Raw genomic sequence first — 19,354 nt, forward strand, 5'->3', positions numbered from 1 at the left:
CTTAGCCATTCAGACAGATCTCTGTGCAAACTAAACCCACCTGACTCTATTCACAGAACCAGTTCTAGAACCATGGGATTTCTTAGGTCAGGAATAATGTCTTAATGTTTCCAACCACAACCAACCAATTCCCCTCTCCATTTATGTCAAAGACTTGAAACCACACAAATCCAACCTCCTGTTATCAAAATCAAGAACTCAAGTCTCCAACTACCATTCACAAGCAGTCTTTACAAAAGAAACTTTTTGCCAATTACATATACAGTCCACACTTCACCCAGTGCTCAGGATGAAACCCAGGGCCTTCCACCTGGTTAGGCAGGTACTCTACCATGAGCTACATATACCCAGGCCTTACATTCATATTTTAGTATTTACAAAACAATGACTTAAATGAGAAAACAGCAGTAACACATAATTCCTTTTTGGTGTATTTCCCTTAGAGCTCCTCTTTTCCTTGATTAAAATGCTCAAACAGCAGCTCAGGAGGCCGATGCAGGAAGACCGCAAGTTCAAAGCCAGCCTCAGCAACTTAGAGAGATTCTGTCCCCCCCCCAAAAAAATAATAAGAAGAAGAAAAAGGGGGCTGGGGTTGTAGCTCAGTGATAAGAGTGCTTGCCTAGCATGTGTGAGACCCTGGGCTCAATCCTCAGCACCACATAAGAATAAATAAACAAACATATAGTGTCCACCTACAACTAAAATAATAAATAAAAAGGGCCTCCTGAGTCCCTGGGATTATAAGCATGTGACACCATGCTCAAACTTCCATGGGGCACATGCCTGTAATCCCAATGACTTGGGAGGCTGAGGCTCGTGAGTTCAAAGCCAGCCTGAGAAACTTAACCCTGTCTCAAAATAAAACAAAAAGGGCTGGGGATGTGGCTCAGTGGTTAAGTGCTCTGGATTCAATCCCCAGTAAACCCCCCAACAAAAAAAAAATCCTAAAACTTTCGAGGAATTCCATTTAGATACTAAGCCGCCCCTCATTACCTTTGGGAAAGGTGCTCAGCCACAGATTAAGCACCTTGAGCAGCAGCACACTAAGGCAGACTAGCATGGGCCTCCAACAAACTTCTATCATTGGAACTATTGTGGGAAGGGTTTGTAAATCAGGAGAAAAATTGCTTCCAGTCTTCTCCCTTGGCCAGAAAGCAACAATCCTACCAAAACCGTTATCACACTTCTCACAAAGTAATCTCCCCTTTCGCTACGTGTCCTTTATCTCTTGTTCTGTTCCAATTTTGAAAACCAGACCCCACACACATATTATATACAAACATGCAATGAATGCGTAAGGCAATTCCTAGCCAATAAAATAAACAATTATGGGATTCTATCTTTCTCTTATCAAAATTACTCAAATACATCCACATATATAAGAACAACTGTATGAAGTAGTGAACAAGTCAACAAATATTTCTTGAACCACTTCTATATCTACAGTCTCACTCCCTGGACTGGAACCTAGGTAAACAAGGGGACAATCCACGTCTTCACATTAAGCTTACAGACCTTTTCATGAGGGGTGGGTGGAGGCAGCATGCAGACAGGGACAACACATTCAACCAACTACTGCGTATTTGATAAATTTTATCTATTTTCTACATGTTGTAACAAGTGGGGGGAGGAGGCATTTTGCTTGAAGAATTAAGAACCCTTGGAAAGAGAAGGTGACATTTAAGGAAGACCCAGAAGCTGTGCACAAGTATCTTTGGGCTGGGACCCGGAGATGGATGCAGGTTTATACTTAGCAGAAACCTGTACCACAGAGAGGTGTCAGGATGTGTCAAGACCATGCCCAAGACGATGACACAGGACACAATCTAAGAAACAAGAGGCCAAGGTAGCCTGTGTCTTGAGCTATGAGGGAGAGTGACAGGGGCTGGGGGTTGAGGGAGTCACTCGGGATGCTATAACAAAAATAACATTTGCAGCTGGGACTGCAGCTCAGGTGATAGAAACCATGCTTAGAATGTGCAGGGCCCAAGCCGAGGCTCGGTGGCACACACCTGTAATCCCAGCAGCTCAGGAGGCTGAGGCAGTATGATCACAAGTTCAAAGCCACTCTCAGCAACAGTGAGGTGCTAAGCAACTCAGTGAGACCCTGTCTCTAAATAAAATACAAAACAAGGCTGGGGATGTGGTTCAATAGTAGAGTGCACCTGAGTTCAATCCCCAGTACCCTCCCCATCCAAAAAAAAAAGAATGTTCAGGGACCTGAACCATGTCAAAAAATAATGTTTTTACTTCTACCAAATATACAAAATGCTACTTGGTCCAAAGGTGAATTACCAAAAAAAAAAAAAAAAAGTTAAATTAAATATGGAAGAGAGGAATGGGAGTTAAGAAAATCACAGAATAACAAATTTAAGTACACAGCTGAGTCTAACTCTAGCTTAAGAGAGATCATGAAGGGGCTGGGGTTGTGGCTCAGTGGTAGAGCGGTAGGCCCTGGATTCGATCCTCAGCGACACATAAAAATGAATTAATTAAAGATATTGTATCCGGCTACAGCTAAAAAATAAATATAAAAAAAAAAGAGATACCATGAATAAGGTCTACCAAACAAACAAAAGCCACTTAGTAATAGAAATATCTATAGGAATTACTGAAATAGCCATTAAAGTGAATCATTTTCTAAGCCTAAAAGGGCTTTCTGTGCCAATTATTCAATTAACGGAGTTTCAGAGCTAAGGACTGACACCTTTTCCTTATATAAGACAAAACTGGGAAAATTGAATTGCACAGAAATTCCATTTGAAATTCAAGTTAAGAGAACACATACTGAAAACATTTCAAGACAATACCTTCTAGTTATCCGACGGAGTTCATTCGATTTCTGTACAGTTTATCAGGCGGACCAAAATCCATCCCCACAGAGCACTAACTAAACTGCAATAACAAACTGACACGGCATGTGGTCAGACAAGCAGCACTGTCACCTATTAACTAGCAAATATCTTGCTACTAAGAGAAGCTCCTCCATTACACCTGCCATCTGAGAGATGAAGGGACTTACACAAGGTAATGGACAGATCAAAACACTTATTTTGGCAACAAATGCAGATTATTCTCTGAACCAGCATTTACTGATGCTCTGTAATAATGTTATTTAATTGATGATGGGCTCACTGCCAACATGCAAAATAACTGTCCTCCTATATTTGATGAAATGTAACTTTATTATGTCAAACCTACTTAAGCACCCAAGGCACGTAAAGTTTCTTGAAAAATATTATCCCCAGAACCACACACACAAAAATAATAATAAAGAAAAAAATTCTCAAATACAAATAGCACAGTTTCTTTAACTCTTTGCAGAAAGTTTCCGTCACTGTATCAACCACTGTAACTATAGCTAACATGCCAGCCACTAGTCATCAGCAGACACCTGGTCCAGTGTCTGGTGTGGTGTGAGCAAACGGCTGGTCTGGAGAAAAGCATCTGAGTGCAATGCAAGTCAGAGGCTGACCAAGAGCTACAAATGAGGAACTAAAAACTAGGTGACACCTTTAAAGGTGTAAATTCTGGTAAATTCTGTCATGTGTATTTTACCACAGTCAAAAATAAAAAGTCCCAAGAAAAAAATTTCTGAAAGTTTCAAGCTTGGGCAAATTTAACAGTATCCTTAGAGTAGCTTTTCAACAAACTGGAGGCATGCACAAAGAACAGTGCAAAATGTCATAGCAACTTGGCCTTTGTTCCTCCTTCCCATCCCACTCCATTCAGGATGGCCAGCCTATCACAGGAGACCCAGCTCTTAAGCATGAAACTACGGAAAGAGGAGAACAACAGCTGAATGAGAGTGGGGGAGGAAATGCCAGCTATATGGAGATCCAAGTCAAGGGTCACAATAGAAGTTGAGCAAAATATCTTTCCTTTTGTTTTTAATTACATTTGCAAAGTAATATCAAAATAGTTGTCAAATCATTTTCCAAGTCACAAACAGAACTCTAGGTTTTCAGGGCAGTCAAAATCAAAGCCCCAGAGAGACTAAGTAACAGTCCCAGGGTCTCTGATGTAGAACCATCCAGGTTATGCCATTGACTGGTTTTGCAAGAACCAAAAATAGTAACCGTTTCAATGCACTTTTTCCACAGCAATATCATCTTACACGTTTTGCCAAATAACGTCTCATCATACCCCGCCAAAAAAGCACCAAAAGAGCCTGTTTCAGCTCAACAACTCTGCATTTACTCAGCTGAAGGGTTGAGGACACTGCTCAAACGGCCAGAGAAAACTCTTAGCAAATAAGAAGTCCCAAAGTCTGATTCTCCACGAAAATTTCTGTAATACCACTCTGTTTTTGCAAGCGAATATAAAATGCCTGACTGGCGGAAACCGTGAAACATGAGCATGTTACAACTTAATTGTTAGGAAGAAAACAGTTTTGAAAGTATGGGGCCCTCCTCCAACAAGTCTAGCCTTCTTCCCAAGCCGGTACACAAGGCTAACTTTCCAAAAACACAGCGGACACGGAAAGCCTCAGAGGGGCACCAGGTAGAGGGCAGGCCTCAAGAAAAAATCAAGACTCGCTACAAAACGACAGATTCAAGACTGAACGCACAATTCCTCAGTGAAAGGGGACTGGATCCATGTGGCAGGGCCAACCCTGCACAGACACACACAGTGCTACCGCCCTGCCAGGGGATGATGAAATGAGGAACGGAAATTAACATTTCAGGCAACGTCTCACATTGTTCCTTGAGGCCAAGGGCTGCTGCTGCTGCTGCTGCTGCTTCTGCTGCTGCAGCCGCAGCAGCCGCCGCCGCCGCCGCCGCCGCCTTCCTCCCACTCGGCCCCAGTCCCGCCTCCCCTCCCCCGTACACCCCCTGCCGCCCCGCATTCCTGCCCCCGCCCGGCCGCGCGCCTCCCGCACCCCGCCGCCCCCTCCGGCTCGGCGCGCAGCCCGAGGGCCGCCTGCTCCCATTTCAAAACACGATAATAATAGGGACGCTGGGAATAACAACCGCGGCCGGGGCCGGGGCGCCCCTCCCGCGGGTCAGAGGTCGGCGCCCCGCGCCCGCCCTGGCACCCACAGCTTCCGCGCGACCCCGGGACCCCCAGGCCCGCCCCGGAGCCCACGCTCGCCCTTACGAGGTCCTCGGGACCCCCAAGAGCGCCTCGAGCCCATCCTCACCCGTATGAGGTTCTGGGGACCCCCCCAGGCCCGCCCCAGAGCCCACGCTCGCCCTTACGAGGTCCTCGGGACCCCCAGGCCCGCCCCGGAGCCCACGCTCGCCCTTACGAGGTCCTCGGGACCCCCAAGAGAGCCTCGAGCCCATCCTCACCCGTATGAGGTTCTGGGGACCCCCGGGCGCGCCCCGGTGCCCACCCTGCCCCTCACGGCGACCCCGGAACCCCAGGCCCGCCCCGGAGACCACGCTCTCCCTGAAGAGGTCCACGAGACCCGCCGGCCCGCGGCGGAGCCCACCCTGGCCCTCAGAGCGGCCCCGGGACCCTCAGACCCGCCCGGAGCACACGCTCGCCCTCACAAGGTCTTCGGAACCACCAGGCCCGCCCGCAGCCCACCCTCGCCCTCACGGCCACCCCGAACAGGGACCCCAGGGCGCCCGAGGCCCAATCTCGGCCCTGCGGGGCCCCAGGCCCCCGGCCCGCCCGCGCTGTCCGCCGGAGGAGGAGGCCTGCAGGCCGCAAGGCCGCGGGAACGCCCGGAGTCCGCCCGACCACCGCCCCCAGGCCCGCGGCGCCTCTCACCCGGCTCCGACGGCGGCGCGGCTCGGCGGCGGCTCGGCGGCGGGGCGCGGGCGCGGCCCATGCAGCCCGCGGCCGCGATTCCCGGGCCGCGCGGCCCGGGCGGGAAGGCGGCGGCGGCGCGGGATCCGGCTGCAGTGAATGCGCGACGGAGGGAAACGAGCGCGCCCTCGGCGCGCCCAGGCTCGCGCGGGGCCGCGGCGCTCGCGCGGGCGCTACTGCGGGGGCGTTTGGCCGCGGACTCGGCGGCGGCGCCTCCCCGGCTGGGGCCCTCGGTCCATCGCGCTCGGTATCGGGCGGCCTCTGGCTCCAGGACCCAGCGGCGGCTGCGGCGGGCGCCGGCCGCATGAGACGCTCCCGCCCATTGGCCCGCCGTATCCGCCACCGCCATTGGCCCGCCCCGCCGGACGGCAGGGGCTTCGCACGTCACGGCGTCGAGGCGGAAGTGCGCTGTTGGGGTGAAGGGGCGACTGCGACCTGACGGCTTCCGTGACAGGCCTGAGGCGGGACTAGGAGGACGTCCCGGGAACGATTGGCCAAGGTCGTGAGCCCCGACAGCGGACAATCGGATTGGCTGGCTGCGTCGCAATGGGGCGGGTCCTCCGCTCTCGGGCACGACAATTGGCCATACGAAGTGCCGGAAGCAACGGGGTCGTGGTCTCGGAACCACACTGCTCGGCTCGCGGAGCCCGTCGCAGCGAGTCTGCCCAGCTCCAGAAAGGGGTGTCCCTGCTCCCGCCCGAGGCGTCGGGCGTCCGGCTGGCGAGCGGTCCCTGGTCGGCCGCGGCTTCGGAGAGCGCTCCCCGCCGACGGCGACAGTAGCAGTCAGCCAAACGCGTCCCTCCTGCCGCGCGCGAGCGGCGCTCGTCGTGAGCGTGCCCTGGGGAAAGGCCGAGGGCCGCGGCCGCGAAGCCGGGAGGGTGCTGCCGAGGGCGTGCTGCCGAGGGCTCGCCCAGGCATTTGCGTTTGCAGAGGTGGAAGTTAGATGGTAATCTACGAAGTGGTGATTCGGAAGGCAGACTCCAGCTAGAATTAAAAGTGGCCAAGCCTCCTGTTTAAATGCACTTCTATACTTGTTAGGAACTAAGCCGAAAAGGTAGGTAACCGAAATCGAATCGGTGTCACTCTGATTTTCTCTCAAACGTAGGACTGAATCCAGGGGCGCTGTACCACCGAGCTACACCCCCCCCCCCCTTTTATATATTGATACAGGGCTTCGCTACTTTGCCCCGCTGGCCTCGAATTTCGAGATCCTCCCTGCCTCAGCCTCCCAAGTCGCTGGCACTTGAGGCCTGTTGCACCACGCCCTACTGCTGCTTTTTTTTTTTTTTTTTAAACTGGGTTCTAAACAGTTGGTAAGCAGGGTATTTACAGGGTTCATATGGAATTATAAAACCAAACAGGATCGACCTTAAAGATGATCTTTTATGCAAGCCGAACTACTCCTGTTCCAATCCTAGCCCTGCGGTTGACAAACCCTGGGCAGTTTATCTTTCAGACCGTCACTTTCTCATGGGTAAAATGGGAACAGAAAGAGGCTGAGGTTGTGGCTCAGTGGGCAGAGCGCTTGCCTAGCATGTGTGAGGCACTGGGTTCAATCCTCAGCACCGCCTGTAAATGAATACAATAAAGGTCCATTGACAACTAAAAAATATTTTTTAAAAATGGGAACAGCAAGTAGCACCTGTTGGCCAGTGTCATGAAGATTAGGCCTTGAGGATGCTAACCCCCAGGAGAGTGCCTGGGAGGCTTCCCTATGAAAGCACCCAGTCGGGGAGTAAAGGGCTTCAGACTCTTCGGAGGCAGCCAGGTCTTTATTTCAGTTACAGCCAGGAACTTCATGGGGTCAGAAGTGGACACCTGATAAAAACAGCCAGCCCTCAGGCTGAGGAGCATTCATGAAGAGATGATCCAAGAGTTCCCATATTGGCCTCATTGTAAGGCTTGCCTGGTAAAAATTGTGGAATTCAGGGTCCTGGGCCCCAGCTTCACCTACGGGATCAGCCTAGATGAAAGAGAACTAGAAGCTGCAATTTTTATTTTGTTCCCTGACAACACATTCATTCTTTGGATAAACTTAAAAAAAAAAAAAAACACTGATGTAATCCAATCAATATTCTTTCTAGGGTATTTAAATATGAAATGTGAATAAACTGGGAATTCGCCTCAGAAACTGAATCTGAAAATATGCAAACTGAAATTTTCCACAGAAAGAAGTAAAAACTGTGAAGAAATAAAATGCAAACTAAAAGGAAAGAATTAAGCTGTTTAATGCATTAATTAAAACAATGATGTGGACCATATCGAGCTTCTTCAAAGAGAAACAGAATAGGCATAATCTCTACCAGCATGTGATCGATTGGCATGGGAAGTGCATGTTTGGCAAATAAGATGAGTACAGCTGTGGTCTAAATGTTTTGTAACTCCAAAATCCATATGTTGAAGCATAATTGCAGGGTGATGAATTCAAAGGGCCTTTTGAGAGGTGATCGGGTCGTGAGGGCACAGCTCTCTCCAATGACATTAGTGCCGTTAAAAATGAGTCCTGAGCCAGGCACATGGCCCAAGCCTATAATCCCAAGAGGCTGAGACAGGAGGATCCTGAGTTCAAAGCCAGCCTCAACATTTTAGCAAGGCACTAAGTGACTCTGTGAGACCCTGTCTCTAAAAATACAAGAGAGAGCTGGGGATACGGCCCAGTGGTTGAGTGCCTCTGAGTTTAATCCCTGTTAACCACCACCCCAAAAGAAGGGTTCTGGGCCTGGGGTTTTTGGCCAGTGGTAGAGTGCTTGCCTACCATATGTGAGGCACTAGGTTCAATCCTCGGCACCATGTTAAAAAATAAATAAAAGGGCTGGGGTTATGGCTCAGCCGTAGAGGGCTCACCTCTGCGAGGCCCTGGGTTGCAAGACCCTGGGTTCGATCCTCAGCAGCACATAAAAATAAATAAAGGTATTGTGTCCAACTACAACTAAAAAGTGAATATTTTTAAAAAACAAACTAAAGGTATTGTGTCCATCTACAACTAAAAAAAAAATTTAAAAATAAAAGTATTTTGTTCATCTACTAACTAAAAAAATATATATTTTTCTCTTTTAAAAATGAGTTCTGGATGGGGCTGCGGCTCCGTGGTAGAGTGCTCGCCTAGCATGTGTTAGGCACTGGGTTCAATTCTCAGCACCACATATTAAAAAAATAAATAAATAAAGGTACGTTGACAACTAAAAATATATATATTAAAAAAAATGAGTTCTATTAGTTATAGTGTCCCACCTCTGTAATTCCAGTGGCTCAGGAGGCTGAGGCTAGAGGATTGTGAGTTGAAAGCCAGTCTCAGCAATTTAGCAAGGCCTTAAACAACTTACACCCAGTTTCAAAATTGAAATATATGTGTGTGTGTGTGTGTGTGTGTATACATACATACATATATATGAAAAGGGCTGGGATGTGGCTCAATAGTTTCCCAGAAAAATAAAGAGTCCTGAGCCAGGCATGGTGGCCCATGCCTATAATTCCAGTGGCTCTGGAGGATAAGGCAGGAGGATCATAAGTCCAAAGTCAGCCTCAGCAACTTAGTGAGACCCTAACTCAAAATTTGAAAAAAAGAAATGGAGATGTGACTCTGATTAAGCAACCCTTTGTTCAATTCCAGGTACAAAAAAAAAAAAGGGCCTGGCCCAGTGGTACACACCTGTAATCTCAGTGACTTGGGAGACTGAGGCAGGAGGACCATGAATTCAAAGCCAGCCTCAGCAATTAGCGAAGCCCTAAGTAACTCAGACCCTGTCTTTACAAAAAAGAGCTGGGAATGTGGCTCAGTGGTTAAGTGCCCCTTCATGCAATCCTTGGTACCAAAGGGGGAAAAATAAGACTGAGATCAAAGAATAAAACACTGTAAAATATCTCAAGTAAATTTTTAAAATTTATTACATGTTGAAATAATATACTTCAAATGCATTACATTGAATAAAACATACTGTTTGGTTCCTTTTCCTTTTAGTCATGGCTACTAAGAAATTTTTTCCCCCATTTGGTATCAGGGATTGAACCCAAGGGCACTTAATCACTGGGCCACATCCCCAGCCCATTTTATTTTTTGAGACAGGGTTTCACTAAGTTGCTTAGGACCTTCCTACATTGCTGAGGCTGGCTTTGAACTTGCAATCCTCCTGTCTCAGCCTCCCAAGCTCCTGGGATTACAGGTGTGTGCCACTGTGCCTGGCTACTGTGAAAGCTTCAGTTTACACATGGTTCCCATTCTGTTCTGCTGGTCAGCCCAGGCAGAGGTCCTTTGGTGGGGAGAAGCACACTTTTCTTTCAACAAAGTGCCTACTGTGTGCCTAACTCCATCCTACAAACTATTAATATAAGTGTAAAAGGACCAGGTACAGTGCCATAGAGCTGGGATCACAGGACTCAGGAAATTGAGGCTGGAGGATAGCAAGTTCCAGGCCAGTCTGGGACTTAACAAGGCCCTAAGCAACTTAGCAAGACCCTGTCTCAAAAAATAAAAGGGCTGGGGATGTGGTTCAGTGGTAAAGTGCTCCTGGGTTCAATCTCAAATACCAAAAAGCCAAGCATGGTTGTATATACCTGTATTCCCAGCAACTCAGGAGGCTGAAGCAGGAGGATCGAAAATTAAAGACTAGCTTCAGCAATTTAACAAGACCCTGTCTCAAAGTTGAAAAGGGTTGGGTGGCTGGGGATGTAGCTCAGTTTTAGGGTACTTGGCTAGCATGCACAGGACTCTAGATTCAATCCCCAGCATCAAAAAAAAAGAGCGGGAGGTGCAAAAAGGACCCTGATCCATGACCCATCCCTGTAATCCCAGCAACTCGAAAGGCTAAGTTCAGAGGATCACAAGTTTGAGGCCAGCCTGGGCAATTTAGTGAGACCCTCTCTCAAAAATAAAAGGGCTGGAAATGTAGTTCAGTGGTAGAGTGCCTCTGGGTTCAATCCTCAGAAACAGGAAAAAAAGAAAATGGGCTGCATTATAAACTCTAGTAAAGCACCCCTGGATTCAATCCCCAAACCAAAAAAATTAAAAATAAGATTTCTGCCTGTAAATCCAAAATGTCCTACAGCTACCTGTATGGGTAACACATGAATACAGGACACTGGGGAACAGCAACAAAAAATGCTGGCAGCCAGCCAAGCCAGGCAGACCCAGCACAGCCTGAGGAGCATGGGAATGATTTCTGGCCTGAATCAGAGGGTGCCAATGAAGGGTTTCACTCTGGCATGCATAGGGTCATATTTCCACTTTAAAACATCACCCCTGGGCTGGGGTTGTGGCTCAGTGGTAGAACGCTTGCCTAGCACAGGTGAGGCGCTGGGTTCCATCCTCAGCACCACGTAAAAATAAATAAATAAAATAAAGGAAAAAGAAAAAAGATGAGGTCATTGCCTTTAAAAATAAATAAATAAATGGAACATCACCCCTGTTGGTCATGGTGGTACATGCCTGTAATCCCAGTTAGTCCAGAGGTTGAGGCCAGACTGGGCAATTTAGCAACACCCTGTCATCACAATGTGTCTGCTGTCAGTTGAGCCCAGGGCTGCTTAACCGCTGAATCACATCCCCCAGCCCTATTCAGTATTTTTTTTTTTTCTGTATTTTATTTAGAGACAGGGTCTCACTGAGTTACTTAGTGCCTCTCTATTGCTGAGGCTGGCTTTGAACTCACGATCCCCCTGCCTCAGCCTCCCGAGTCCCTGGAAATTATAGGTGTGCACCACCACACCAAACTCACAATAATCTTTAGAAATTAAAAGAGCTGGCAATGTAGCTCAGTGGTAGAGCACCCCAGGTTCAATTCAGTACTACAAATGATAATAAGTAAAATTAAATAGAACATGGCCTGTGAAACCCTGTGAGGGTGAGAGGCTTCAAGGAGGCCCCAGAGAAGCTGCTCCAGCATTTTGCAGGTGAAGAGACTAGGGAGAGAGAGACTGGAAGGTGGCAAAGATGTAGAGAAGGTTCAGGTGGTGGACAACAGCCGAGCAGGGAGGCAGAGGAATTTGAACATCCTTCAGCTTGCCAGGAACCGGCATGGCCACATATTCCAGCTTTTCCTTAGAAACTGGAAATGATATTGTCACAGCATACTTCATTAAGGGAAATTAATATTTTATTTTAAACACTGTGGATCAGACAAAACACATCAGGCCCATACACTCCATCTGAGTGCCTGCAGGGTGGTCCTCCAGTAAGTGCAATCTGTACCATCTGGACACTCTTTATTTTATTTATTTATTTATTTATTTTCTGGGCATTGAACCCAGGGGCATTCTACCACTGAGCCACATCCCCAGCCACAGTCCTTTCTATTTTGAGATAGCATCTCACTAAGTTGCCCAGACTGGCATAGAACTAGCGGATCCTCCTGCCTCAGCCTCCTGAGTCACTGGGATTATACATGTGCTCCACCACACCCACATGGACTATTGTTTTCTCAAATGTGTTTCCCAGGCCCTGCTCCAGAGATTTGATCTGCATATTGGAGGGGGGATCCAGAGACCTGCAAGTCATCATTCATCTCCAGAGCCTCCCAGCCTCCTCAGAAAGACCTGCTCCTGACAGTTGCTATCTTAGCACACCTCTGGTACTGTTTTGCAGGTGTTTATTTAAGCTGCTCGTCCCATGTTGAGCCTTGGATTCATTCTGCTTTTTGCCAGGCACTGGCCCTAGGGCTGTGGAGTTAGCCATGAACATAACTAAGTCCCTACCAGAGGCACTTACATTCCAGTGTGTCTCTGGTTCCTGAAACCAAAATGAGCTAATTGTTCATTAAACGTGAGCCACATGTAGCTGCAAAGAACAGATGTGGTGGACACTAGAGTTAAGATGCCCAGGGCAGGTGATACTTAGCTTCAAGTGAGGACAGACCATGTGTTCTAGGGAAGAGAACGTGCAGATCTCATTTTGCCCCTAAGCAGAGGCACTCAGAGGCTCCATCACACTCCCATCAGGCCCCGCTGTGGCCCCAAACATACTGCCTCAGAACATGAGAGGTCACTGCATGGGCAGCCTCCTCTGCCCTTCCTGGCAGTGACCAGAGGTCACTGATGAAAGCCCAGCCACACCAGGCTTGCTTTAACTTCCTCTTCCACATAAGTGGCCAGAGCAGGCCATATTCTGGCACCTTTCCTCCCGTCTCCTCCCCTGTGGCCTTGTGGTAGGAGCTGATAGTTGGGTTTGGGCCAGACAGGCCTGGCCTCCACCCTGTGGTCAGCCCTAGCTCACCAGCATTCTTGGCATTGGAGTCAGGAACCCAAGCTCATTTCACAATCAGTGATGACTGGCTTTGTTCCCCAGTTCCCACAGCACAGTGGCACATCACCCTCCCAGGCACAAGGGCAGAGAAGCTGTGAGGTGAAGCAAGATGGGGTCCTGGGCCCTGACCCCAGTACCACCAAACAACCAGGGTAGAAAAGCAGTGGCCCTGCCCATCACCCCAGCCACTCAGAGGCTGAGGTCAGAGGGGCACAGGTTCCAGGCCAGCCTGGGCAATTTACTGAGGCCCTGTCCCAAAATAAAAATAGCTGTGTGTGCCTCCGTTGTAAAGCTCCCCTGGGTTCATTCTCCAGTACCTGGAAGGGGGGGAAAAAGACTCTGCTTCAGTTCTTAGGACTATATACCCAGAAGTGGGCTTGCTGACCTTGTGGTGATTCTACCTTAATGTGGAGGACTTCCCTGCTGCTTTCCAGAACAACTGCACGGTTCTCATTTTCAACCAGTGATGCAGGAGCCCCAGGTTCTCCACATTCTCACCACTGCTGATAATCTCTGGGAGGTTTTTTGGGTTTTTTTGTTGGGGGGAGGTGCCAAGGATTGACCTCAGGGTCACACTACCTACCGCTAAGCCACATGTCAGCCCCTATTTTGTATTTTATTTAGAGACGGGGTCTCACTGAGGTTGCTTAGCGCCTCAGTTTTGCTGAGGCTAGCTTTGAACTTGCCATCCTCCTGCCTCATCCTCCCAAGCCTTTGGGATTACAGATGTATACTACTGAACCCTGCAATCTCTGGGTTTTTAAAGCTTTTTTTTTTTTTTTTTGGTGTGTGTGGGGGGTGTGCGTTATAATTTTTTTAAAAAAAGAATAGCTATCCTAATGAGGTGAAGTTTATACACTTGAACCCAGGGCAGTTCTACCTCTGAGCTACATGCCCTTTTTTATTTTGAGACAGGTCTTTCTAAGTTGCTGAGGCTGTCCTACAGCTTGAGAGACTGCTGCCCAGTGAGGTGGTACTGATCATGCTTCTGAAGCGCCTCTCCCTGACATCAGTGAGGGCGAGCCTCTTTCTGGTTGCTTCCTGACTGTGTGCATCTTCATAAAAGTGCTTATATTTCCTCCCATTCCAAGTTGCCTTTTTACTCTTTTAATAAAGTCTTTTGATGCACAAAAACTTAATTTTCATGAAGTCTAATGTTCTGTTTTGATGGTTGCCTGTATCTTTGGTATCATGACCAAACAGTCATTGCCAGATCCAGTGTCCAGAGTTCTGCAACACTGAGTCTCACACTTAGCTCTTCTCATTCATTTTGAGTTAACTTCTGAACATGGTGTAGGGTCCACTTTCCCCAAGGCCTTTGCTGAAGACACAGTCCTTTCCCTAGCATGTGGTCTGGCACCCTGGAGGGCCCCTTGACCAAAACACAAGGGTTTATTTTCAGCCTCTGTACAGTTTCTTTGGTCTGTATCTCTCTCTTTATGCCAGTCCCATGCTCTGTTATGGCCATGGTTTAATAAGACCTAAAATCAGAAAGTGTGAGTCCTCCATCTTTGTTCTTTTTCAAGAATGTTTTGGCTATTTGGGATTCCTTGAAATTCATAAATTTTAGGATGGAATTTATTTCCCTCCCTGTCTTTCTGTCTCCCTCCCTCCATCCCTCCATCCTGCCATCTCTTCTTCTTTTCAATTCTGGGAATCAAACCCAGAGCTTTGCACATGCTAGACAAATTCTGTACCACTGAGCTGTATCACCAGTCCCAAGATGGGTTCTTCTATGTAAAATACATCATCAGGATTTTGAGAGGGGTTGCATTGAATCTGTAGATCACTTTGGGTAATACTGATATCTTAACCAATAGTATCTTAAGAAATGGAATTTTTTTGTGATTTCCTTTTAAGATGGCTTGTGTTTGTAATTGAAATGCACTGATTTTTTAGTGTTGACTTTATATCCTTCTATTCTGCTGAATTAATGTATAGGATTTTCTATATCATTTCATCACCTACATGATATTTCAGATATGCTAATCTGCCTCAGTATAGTAACCATTTTTCTATATACAATGTTGCATAATATCATCTTGGAAGCCTCAATTATGTACAGGAAAATTGTTCAAAAATAAAGGTTAAAAAAATTTTTTTTTGCAAGATGGACACCATATCTTCATTTTATTTCTATGTGGTGTTGAGGATTGAACCCAGCGCCCCGCGCATTGCCAGGTGAGCATGCTACTGCTTGAGCCACATCCAGCCCAAAGGTAAAAATTTAAACTTTAAAAATTTCAAACTGTGAGAAACAGTAAGTTCAAGTGGTCCATTTTCTTCTTCTTCTTCTTCTTTTTTTTTTTTTTTTAACTCGAGGGGCACTCGACCACTGGGCCACATCTCCAGCCCTTTCTTGTATTTTATTTAGAGACAGGGTCTCATTGAGTTGCTTAGTACCTCGCCATTGCTGAGGCCGGCTTTGAGTTCTTGATCCTCCAGTCTCAGCCTCCTGAGTTGCTAGGATTACAGGCGTGCGCCACCACACCCAGCCAGTGGTCCATTTTCAAAATGCAGTAATCTCAGTGACTCGGGAGGCTGAGACAGGAGGATCACGAGTTCAAAGCCAGCCTCAGCAACAAGGAGGTGCTAAATAACTCTGTGAGACCCTGTCTCTAATAAAATGCAAAAATTGGGCTAGGGATGTAGCCCAGTGGTCCAGTGCCCCTGAGTTCAATCCCTGGTACCTGCCCCCTCCAAAATAAAACTTTATATATGGAAAACAATTTTTTTTTTTTTTTTTAGTTGTGGTGCTGAGAACCCAGGGCTCACACATGCCAGGCAAGTGCTTTACCACTGAGCCACAACCCCAGCCCACTATTTAACTTCAAATGTAAAATTGCTGGGGAAGTAAAAAACAGTAAAGGGAAAATAAAACAAATGGTTACCAGCAGTTAACATCTTAGTGTGAAAGACTCACAGCCCCTTGACAAACAGGAGGTAAGAAAGAAGGGGACACCCAAGACCTTCCCTGCAGTCCCCAGTCCATAAGCCCTTTATATATATATATATATATATTTTTTTTTTTAGTTGTAAATGGACACAATACCTTTATTTTATTTTTATTTATTTTTATGTGGTGCTGAGGATCGAACCCAGGGCCTCACACATTCCAGTAAAGCGCTCCCCCCCTTTTTTTTTGGGGGGGGGGCATGTACCAGGGACACTTACAGCCACTGAGCCACATTCCTAGCCCTATTTATTTATTTATTTATTTACTTATGAGACAGAGTCTCACTAAGTTGCTCAGGGCCTACTGAGTTTCTGAGGCTGACTTGGAACATGCTGTCCTACTGCCTCAGCTTCCTGAGTTCCTAGGATTATGTGCATATGCCACCACACCCAGCCCCCCAGTCCTTTTTAAAGTTCCTTTTTGTTTGGTTTGGGGGTTTCTTTGTGAGGCATTTTAGAGTCTAAGTAAAAGGTGGACTGGGGATGTAGCTCTTCCCCAGCATATCTGAGGGATGTCTATTACCACACAGCAGAGTCTAGGTGGGCTGCAGGCTCATTGGTGCACTACCTCAGTGACATCATGGGAACAGATTTCCTGCCTCATCCTAAAGCCCTTGTCCAGTAACTGTGGAGTCTGGCTTTTAGGGGTAGATGGCCTGCCAAAGTTGATCACAATGAGGTTACGGTGGTTGCTTTGTGCTCTGTGTTCTGAAAGTGTGTGGGCTGGGTGTGGTGGTACACTCCTATAATCCCGAGGCTGAGGGAGGAGGATCACAAGTACAAGGCCAGCCACAGCAAGTTAGTGAGGTCCTGTCTCAAAAATTAAAAAGCACCCCTGGGTTCAATCTCCAGTACCCCCCCCCACAAAAATCAGTGTGTTTGACCCCTTGCAGATCCCCCAAATGCTTATGAGGGTAAGTGTTATAGTTTGGATCTCAAGTGTCCCCAAAAGCTCCTGTGTTGGAGACTGGTCCCAGATGCAGTAAGCAGAGGTGGGGCCTTGGGGAGTGATGGGATCACAAGGACTCTGACCTCAGGACGGATAGCTTTATGGGCTGTGGGGGAGTAGTGGAAATGTTAGGAGGTAGGGCCCAGTTGGAGGAAAAAGGCCACTGCAGCAGGCCCCGGGAGGACATATCTTGCCCCCAGCAGCCACGTGCTACCACAAGCTGCCCATCATGATGGCCTGTCTCACCCCAGGCCCAAAGTGATGGGACCACTCAGCCATGGACTGAACCTCTGAAACCATGAACCAAAACAAATGTTTCCTCCTTTTATTTTTCTCACATATTTTGTCACAGTGACAGAAAGCTGACTCATAATACAGTCCACAAGTTCAAAGTCTTTCCATGATGATACTAAGAGGTGTCCTCCCTTCTGCCCTTTCCTAAGTGTCTGTGGGCCTCTCCAGCAGCTGTACTGTGATGAGACCCCACTCGGACCCCTGAGGAATGTGTGCTGTGTTAACATACCTGCTTCGTTGTCACTGGGATAAATGTCCATAGGTACAACCCACAAGACAAACCAGGGGTATTTAAGAACCTGAAGAGGTTCTGAAACCAATAAGCTGTGAGCTGCTGGCTTGGCCTTGCTATGTGCTGGGGAATGGCCCCCGAGACACCACACAGCTCTACACTTTGTCTCATGCAGCAACACAGAATTGACAAAGGAAACCAAGCTCCAATCCAGGGTCAAGACCCCACAAATACGGGACTGGGGCTGCGGCTCAGTGGTGCTCACCTAGTATGTGTGAGGCACTGGGTTTGTTTGATCTTCAGCACCACATAAAAATAAATAAAGGTGTTGTGTCCATCTAAAACTGAAAAAAAAAATTAAAGACCCAACATTAATTATGCATAATCTGTGTTTAATACTTTTTATTATTTTGTACTGGGGATTGAATCTAGGGGTGTTCTACCACTGAGCTACATTCCTGGCCCTTTTTTTTTTTTTTTTATTCTGAGGATTTCTCTAAATTGCTCAGGCCTGCCTCTAGCTTGCTATCCTCCTTCCTCAGCTTCCCCAAGTCCCTGGGATTAAAGGCAACACCCAGCTCCGAGTTTTACTTTGTAACTTTTAAAGGTATTTGGGAAATAAAAGGATAGATTTCACCACTGGGCCTTGCCTGCATCTTAGCTTTACACAACTGTACAGTCAATTCCATGCAGTTTCCACTCAGGAAAAGCCCTAGCCTCAGGGGACAGCTGTGTTCCCTTTGCCCAGATGGCCCTAGACAAGTGCTTCAGCATGTGGACATCCTCTGTGGGACTTGTTACATTTTGTCTGTTCTGTTTATGAACTGTAACCTCATATAGGATTGCCTTAGAATCCAAGTAACAAATCCTCATGCTAAATAGAACAACAAGGGTGTTGGGGATGCAGCTCAGTGATAGACTCATTCCCCACCCAGCTCTGCACAGAACAAAAACAGCAAGAACAAACTGCATGCTTTGTGTGAGGCACACCTAAAGCCACCTACAAATCTCATCTTGACCTGACCAGCTCTGCCGCTCCTTCCAGCTGGAGCTGGCCCTGAATTCCAGAAACCAGGACACAGGCTCCTGGCAGGCAGGGAGATCCTAGCCAAGGGCCAACCTGCCAGGGGTTGGCTCGTCCATAGAACAAGGGGGTCTGGAGTAGACCATGGTCCAAACTCCTTCCGAAGTGACCACCTTAAGCAGGAAGCAGTGCCCAAGTCCACTATGCCTCTTTCCTCTTCAATACCTAGCCTGCTGGTCACCACCCTGTCCACTGTCTCAGCCCAGCCTGCTTGCTCACCCTCACTGTACATGGCAGCTGACCCATTGGGCATACTCAGCTGACCTTGTTGCTTCCTGGGGTTGCAGATAAGAAAAATCAGCCGAGCAACAAAATAAACAGACTCTGGCCTTCCCAACCTCAGGAGAGCCATCTCCTCTTCTCTGCCCCACCTGGTTCAGGCAGAAGCTCCTTCATGCACCCCATAACAGGCCATGCTGGTCTCCCTGGTCCACCAAAAAGATGTATCTAAAACAGAACTTGTGGCTGGGTGTGTGCTGCTGGGATATTTGAAGCAGCTCAGGAGGCTGAGACAGGAAGATCACGAGCTCAAGCCAGCCTCAGCAATGGTGAGGTGCTGAACAACTCAGTGAGACCCCGTCTCTAAATAAAATACAAAATAGGGCTGGGATGTTGCTCAGTGGTTGAGTGCCTCTGAGTTCAATCCCCGGTACCAAAACAAAAAAATAATAATAAAACAAAACAGACCTTGTAATCCCAGCTACTCAGGAGGCTGAGGCAGAAGGATTCCAAGTTTGAGGCCAGCCTCAGCAACTTATGGATACCCTATCTCAAAAAATAAATAAAATTTACAAAAAAACTGGGCTGGCGACATAGCTCAGTGGTTAAGTGCCCGAGGGTTCAATC

At 47.6% G+C, this 19,354-nt stretch overlaps 1 protein-coding gene and 1 long non-coding RNA gene across 7 annotated transcripts in view; one reads left to right on the plus strand and one right to left on the minus strand.

Annotated features, from left to right (window-relative positions):
* The window catches only part of Ankrd11 (ankyrin repeat domain containing 11), a 154,046-nt gene extending 148,004 nt beyond the window's left edge, over positions 1 to 6,042 (minus strand). For 3 of the 6 annotated variants that reach the window (XM_071605070.1, XM_027932937.3, XM_071605069.1), the window contains exon 1: positions 5,722 to 6,039. The gene's annotated coding sequence lies outside the window, so the exon portion shown is untranslated. Of the gene's footprint in view, positions 1 to 4,699; positions 4,727 to 5,721 lie in introns of those variants that run through there. The other 3 variants (XM_027932940.3, XM_027932938.3, XM_071605071.1) reach the window with 3 other exon arrangements.
* Positions 6,043 to 6,372: 330 nt separating this feature from the next.
* LOC114090788 (uncharacterized) lies at positions 6,373 to 14,133 on the plus strand. The gene is made up of 2 exons (XR_003582423.3): positions 6,373 to 6,814; positions 12,191 to 14,133. It is a non-coding gene; the product is annotated as an uncharacterized lncRNA (long non-coding RNA).
* The last annotated feature ends 5,221 nt before the right edge of the window (positions 14,134 to 19,354 follow it).

Source organism: Marmota flaviventris, chromosome 18, assembly GCF_047511675.1.
Source record: "Marmota flaviventris isolate mMarFla1 chromosome 18, mMarFla1.hap1, whole genome shotgun sequence".
NCBI classification, from domain to species: Eukaryota; Metazoa; Chordata; class Mammalia; order Rodentia; family Sciuridae; genus Marmota; species Marmota flaviventris.